Here is a 6,828-nt window from a genome sequence, read left to right as displayed (position 1 = left end):
TGCCAACAGGCTCAACCAAAGTGAACAGGTTTCATTGGAGATTCCTAACTAAAAGCACACGATGAAAAACGAGAAGACAGCACACTTCTGAGGAAGTAGCCTCTGGCAACGTTATGCATAGCATGGAAACATTGTCAGATAGTGATGGCCTGATTAATGGAAGCGTAAGATTGTCAGAGATAGTGCCAGAGAATGGGCCCCTCAGGGCAGAAGACACCCAAAATGTGACTGAGGAAGGAGTTGCTTTCTTAAAGGTGAGTTGACCATGATGACATAAATGGATTAAAATCTGGGAGAATAAAGGCTTTGGGATTTTCATTTGCTGATAGGAAATGACAAAATGAGAAGAAACAGTTCTAAAAATCAACTAATAAGCAGAACTTAGAGCAAAATATGAATCTAGAAAAATTGAAAATTGCCAAATATGAAATGCCAGGCATATAGATGGATATTCCAGGCATTGTTGAGCTGAAATGGGCAGGCATTGTCTATTTTGAATAAGAAAATCATATGGCTTACTAGGCCAGGATTGATAAATCCAGACAAATGGCATTGCATTCACTGTCGAAGTGGACATTTCAAGATCTATCTTGAAGTACAGTGCTCTCTACCATAAGACTATATCTGCCTTCAAAGAAATCCATTCAACACTATTATTCAAATTTATGCACCAACTACGAAAGATTGTGAAGAAATTGATGAATTCTACCAACTACTCCAGTTGGAAATTGATCAATCATGCAATAAGAAGACGTTGATGATTATTGGACATTGGAATGCAAAAGTTGGAAACAAAAAGGATGTACAGTAGTTAGAAAAGATAGTCTTGGTGGAAAACACATAATAGAATTTTTGCAAGAACAACGACTTGTTCCAAAGAACATGAACCGTGATTACACACATAGACTTCTCCAGATGGAATACAAAGAAATAAAATCGAGTACATCTTTCGTAAGAGATAATGGATAAACCCGAAATTAGCAGCTAAAGCCAGGCCAAGGGCTGACTATGGGAATAAATGTCAATTGCTTCTATATAAGTTCAAGTTGAAGCTGAAGAAAATTAAAATAAGTTCACTGGAGCCAAAGATACAACCTTGTTCTTATCTCAGCTGAATTACAAGAAAATATTACAAGAATAGATTTGCTGCACTGCACACAGACTGAAGACCACATTAAGGATATTATTCATGCACTTTCAGGTCGGGCCGTCAGCCAACATGGCCGCTGTGCATGTGAAAGTGGATAGCGGCAAGCTGAAACTCAGTAAGAATGAACTAAAAAGACGTCTTAAAGCTGAGAAGAAGGTAGCTGAAAAGGAGCCAAACAGAGGGGACTCAGTGAGTACCAGCTGTGCCACCAACCACACCACCGACAATGGTGTTAGCGCCGAGGAGAACGCCTGGACCCAAATCAATCCTACAAGAGCCGCAACCAAGCAGTTCAGCAGCTGAAGACCAGTGGGGAAGACCCCTTCCCCCCACAAGTTCCACGTGGACATCTCACACACTTCATCGGAGAGCAGTCACCTACAGCCTGGGGACCACCTGACTGACATCGCCCTCAAATTGGCAGCTCGAGTCCATGCCAAGAGAGCTTCTGGGGAAAGCTCATCTATGACCTTCTAGAAGAGAGGGTCAAATTGCAAGTCATGCCCAATTCCAGGAACTATAAATCAGAAGAAGAATTTATTTGTATCAGTAACAAACTGTGTGGGGAGACATAATTGGAGTTCAGGGGAACCCAGGGAAAACCAAGAAGGGGGAGTTGAGCGTCATACCCCATGAGATCACACTGCCGACCCCTGCCTGCACATGCTACCGCAGCTGCATTTTGGCCTCAAGGTCAAGGAGACACGCTATCGCCAAAGATACCTGGACCTGATCCTGAATGACTTTGAAGGCAGAAGTGCATCGTCTACTCTAAGATTATCACATAGATCAGAAGTTTCTTGGTCGAGCTGGGATTCTTGGAGATCGAAACTCCCATGATGAATGTCATCCCAGGCTGAGCGGTGGCCAAGCTCTTCGTCACCTGCCACAACGAGCTAGACATGAATTCGTATACGAGGATTCCTCCTGAGCTCTACCATAAGATGCTGGTGGTTGGAGGCCTGGACCGAGTGTATGAGATCGGGCACCAGTTCTGGAGCGAAGGCATCAACTTGACTCACAATCCCGAGTTCACCACTTGTGAGTTCTATATGGCCAAGCCGACTACCACATTCTCATGGAAATCACGGAGAAGATGATCTCAGAGATGGTCAAAGACGTCGCAGGCAGGTACAAGGTCACCTACTATCCCGAGGGCCAGGCCTATGAGATTGGCTTCACCCCCCCCCTTCCGGCGAATAAGCATGGTGAAGGAGCTAGAGAAGGCCCTGCGGTGAAGCTGCCAGAAACGAGCCGCTTTGAAATGGAAGAAACTCAAAAGCTCCTGGATGATATCTGTGTCGACAAAGCTGTGGACTGCCCTCCTCCTTGGACCACAGCCAGGCTCCTGGATAAGCTTGTTGGTGAGTTCCTGGAAGTGACCTGCATCAACCCCGCCGGCATCTGTGATCATCTGCAGATCATGAGCCCCTTTCCCAAATGGCACTGTTCCAAACAGGGTCTGACGGAGCGCTTTGAGCTCTTTGTCATGAATTAGGAGGTGTGCAATGTGTACACGGAGCTGAACGACCCCCTGCAGCAGTGGCAGTGGCAGCTGTTCGAGGAGTGGACCAAGGCCAAGGCCAAGGCTGCTGGTGACGATGAGGCCATGTTCATAGGCCTCTGTACTGCCCAGGAGTACAGGCTGCCCCGACAGCTGGCTGGGGCATGGGGATCGACCGTATCAACATGTTCCTCACAGACTCCAGTAACATCAAGGAGGTGCTGCTGCTTCCTGCCATGAAGCCTGAAGACAAGAAAGAGAATGTAGCACCCCCACAAACACAGGAGGAGAATGCCCCTGTGGGCACCTCTGTTTTAGAAATAGTCGCTGCAAGTCACGTGACTCGGGCATCTTTGCCTCTCTGTAAAAGGGCAAGTCTGCCAGGGCACTGTCCACTTGGGTACTGCTCTGTTTGCCCCCAAGTCAGCTCAGACAGCAGAGGCGAGAAGAGGGATGAAGAGCTCCTTCTTATGAAACAAACCACTTGTCTCTACACGAAAAAAGAGAATATGATTCATGAAGAAAGAAAAGAGTCATTACAGAGACAAAAAAGAACGAGAAGATCAAAATGGATATCAGAAGACACTTTGAAACTTGCACTTCAGCAAACAGTAGCTCAGGAAAATGCAAGAAATGATGGAATCAAAGAGCTGAACAGAATTTCAAAGGGCAGCTTAAGAAGACCGAGTCAAATATTATAGTGAAATATGCCAAGAGCTAGAGTCAGAAAATCAGAAAGGAAGAAACACTCGTTGTATCAGCAACTGAAAGAACTCATGGGGAAAATTCAACCATTGGATTTCCATATTAAAAGATTCTGTTGGCAAAATATTGAACAAACAATCCAGGAAACATCAAAAGAAGATGAGAACAATATACAAAGACACTGTCCGACACAGAACTAGCTGACATCCTACCATTTCAGGAGGTAGTATATGAACAAGAACCAATAGAGTTGAAGGAGGACATTCTAGCTGTACGGAAAGAATTAGCCTAAAACAAGGCTCCAATAACTGAAGGACTATTGAGTGAAATGTATCCACAAGCTGATGAAGCACTGGACGCACTTAATCGTGTGTGTCAAGAAACTGGGAAGACATTTTCTTGCCCAACTGACTTAAAGAAATCCACGTTTGTACCCATTGAAAAGAAAAGTGACCTAACAGTATATAGAAGAGTAGAGTTATAGAGCAGTATTATTGATATCACATGTAAATAAAGTTTTAATGAAGATCATCCAACAATGGTTTCAGCAGTACATTGGCAGGGAGATGCCAAAGTTTCAGGCTGGATTCAGAAGAGCATGTGGAACAAGGATTATCATCGATGGTGTCAGATGTATCTTGGCTCAAAGCAGAGAATACCAGAAAAATGCTTGTTAGTGTTTTATGGAGTATATAAGGACTTCTGACTTTGTGGACCATAACAAACCATGGATGACCTTGAGAAGAATGAGAATTCCACAACACTTCACTGTGCTCATGCCGAACTTGTATATGGATCAAGAGGCAGTTGTACAAACAGAACAATGGATTATAGTATACTTTAAAATAAGGACAGGTATGTGTTAGGGACGTATCCTCTCATCATACTTGGTACATCTGTATGTAGATCAAATAATCAGAGAATTGGGATGACATGAAGAATGTGGCATCAGGATTGGAGGAAGGCTTATTAGCAACCTTTTATATACAGTTGACACAACCTTACTTGCTGGAAGTGAGAACTTGAGGCACTTGCTGATGGAAATCAAGGATTGCAGCCTTAATTATGGATTACAACTCAATGTAAAGGTCAAAATTCTCACAGCTTGATCAATAGGTAACATCTTGATAAACAGAAAATATTGAAGTTTTTAAAAGGTTTTGTCTTGCTTGAATGCACAATCAATGCTCACAGAAGCTGCAGTCAAGAGATCAAAAGAAGCAATGCATGGGTTAAATCTGCTGCATGAGACCTCTTTAAAATATTGAAAAGCAAGGCTGTTACTTTGAGGACTAAAGTGCACCAGACGTAAACCTTAATATTTTCGATTGCCTCATATGCATGTGAACAATGGACATTGAATAAGGAAGGCGAAAGAAGAATTAATGCATTTGAAATGTGATCCTGGAGAAGAATATGGAAAGGCCATGGATTTCCAAAGAGACAAATCTTCCTTGGAAGAAATACAGGCCAACTGCTCCTTAGAAGCAAGGATGGTGAGACTTCGTCTTAGGTACTTTGGACACATTGTAAGGAGGGAGCAGTCTGGAAAAGGACGTCGTGGTTAGTACCACAGAGGGGAAGTGAAAAGATGAACCACTCAGTGAGACAGATTGACACAGTGGCTTCAACAGTTGATTCTAGCTAGGAATAGGAACAATAGGAAGAATTGTTCAGACTCAGGGCCTGGCAGTGTTTCATTCTGTTGTACATAGACTCTCTATGGGTTGGGACCAACCGATGCACCAAAGAATAATAACAGCAATCTTTGAAGGAACAATTTTCTGAACCTTTCTTCCACAGAATTAAGATGGCTTAGAACTGCCAACCTGTAAGTGAGAAACACACAGAGACTACACAAATGGATGCATTTGAATGGTTAAAAGTATTTACTTTTGGGAAATGTCACTTGAGGCTAGGAACAGACGGTGGAAGCAACTGATTTTGCTGCTATTTTCATAAGTATTTAGCTGTATTTGGCTTTTCTAAGCAACATGTATGATCTATTTATATAAAATTATCATTAAGCCTTAAAATATACTGAATGAAAGCAATGTCTAAGCAAAAAGAAATGATTTTGTGAAGCAGTTTTAATGAGTATTGAAGATCCTTAAGCACAGCGTGGAGTAGAGAAACAAGGGAATCCTATAGGGAATTGTGGTAAAGAAGAGAGTGCACAATCTTAGAGGCATGGTTTTCAGCATGGGTGGTGATGGCATCGCATCATATTTCTCAGTGGTTGTGGTGCCTGGACTAACTTTCCAAAAGTCATATGAAGACAAAGGGCAAAGTCAATATTAATAAGCCAAAAGCTTTGTCTTTAGATCCTAATCCCAGTGAAAGAACAAAGCAAGTTATATGAGCTGGGAATTTATAAAGGAAAACCAAAAATTATCCACAAATGGAAGAATGACCAAGACATGCAGTGACTGGAAAATATTAGAACTACAAACATGCTTACAAATGGCATTTCCATTTGGTTTTAGATTAGAGAAAATTGAAAGATTGATCATTGACAGCAGAATCGATCCCGCTCATAAAATTAATCAGATAATGACTTTATATAGTATTTTAGGGGACAATTTAGAAGTATTTCTGTCTATGTTAATTTATACATACTCATCATCTCAATCTCTTGTCCCAGAATTTTATTCATCAGAGATACTGCCACAAATACATAAAACTATATATAAATAAACAGATATTGGAAACAATTAAATAGTTATTCATGGAGGAATCGTGGAGCAAAATACTTGCATGGTATATTAATTTAGAATATTCTATAGCTGTTAAGAGAATCAAATACATATTTATAGAAGAATGTCTATGATATATTATTAAATTAGAAACAAATCATGTTGAAAATGTGTATGGTGTTTAGTTTACCACTGGAATATAGTATGCCATTGGTATAGTGTATACTTTACCACTGGAATATAGTATACCATTGGTATGGTGTACAGTTTACCACTGGAATGTGGTATGCCATTTGTGTGGTGTATAGTTTACCACTGGAATATAGTATGCCATTGGTATAGTGTATAGTTTACCACTGGAATATAGTATGCTATTTGTATGGTGTTTAGTTTACCACTGGAATGTAGTATGCCATTGGTATGGTGTATAGCTTACCACTGGAATGTAGTATGCCATTGGTATAGTGTACAGTTTACCACTGGAATGTAGTATGCCATTGGTATGGTGTACAGTTTACCACTGGAATATAGTATGCTATTTGTATGGTGTACAGTTTACCACTGGAATGTGGTATGCCATTGGTATGGTGTATAGTTTACCACTGGAATGTAGTATGCCATTGGTATAGTGTACAGTTTACCACTGGAATGTAGTATGCCATTGGTATGGTGTACAGTTTACCACTGGAATGTAGTATGCCATTTTGTAAAGCACTGCAAGCAAGTCTTAGAGCGGCTTGTCTGTCAACATGCACACACAAGTCACAGACTGA

The 6,828-nt window shown here is 41.3% G+C and overlaps 1 pseudogene; it reads left to right on the top strand.

Moving 5' to 3' along the window:
* Nucleotides 1-1,219: 1,219 nt before the first annotated feature.
* LOC142454658 (lysine--tRNA ligase pseudogene) lies at nt 1,220-5,788 on the top strand (annotated as a pseudogene).
* Nucleotides 5,789-6,828: the final 1,040 nt, after the last annotated feature.

This window comes from Tenrec ecaudatus, chromosome 8 (genome assembly GCF_050624435.1).
Source record: "Tenrec ecaudatus isolate mTenEca1 chromosome 8, mTenEca1.hap1, whole genome shotgun sequence".
Taxonomy (NCBI): domain Eukaryota; kingdom Metazoa; phylum Chordata; class Mammalia; order Afrosoricida; family Tenrecidae; genus Tenrec; species Tenrec ecaudatus.
This window is presented reverse-complemented; position numbering and strand designations above follow the sequence as displayed.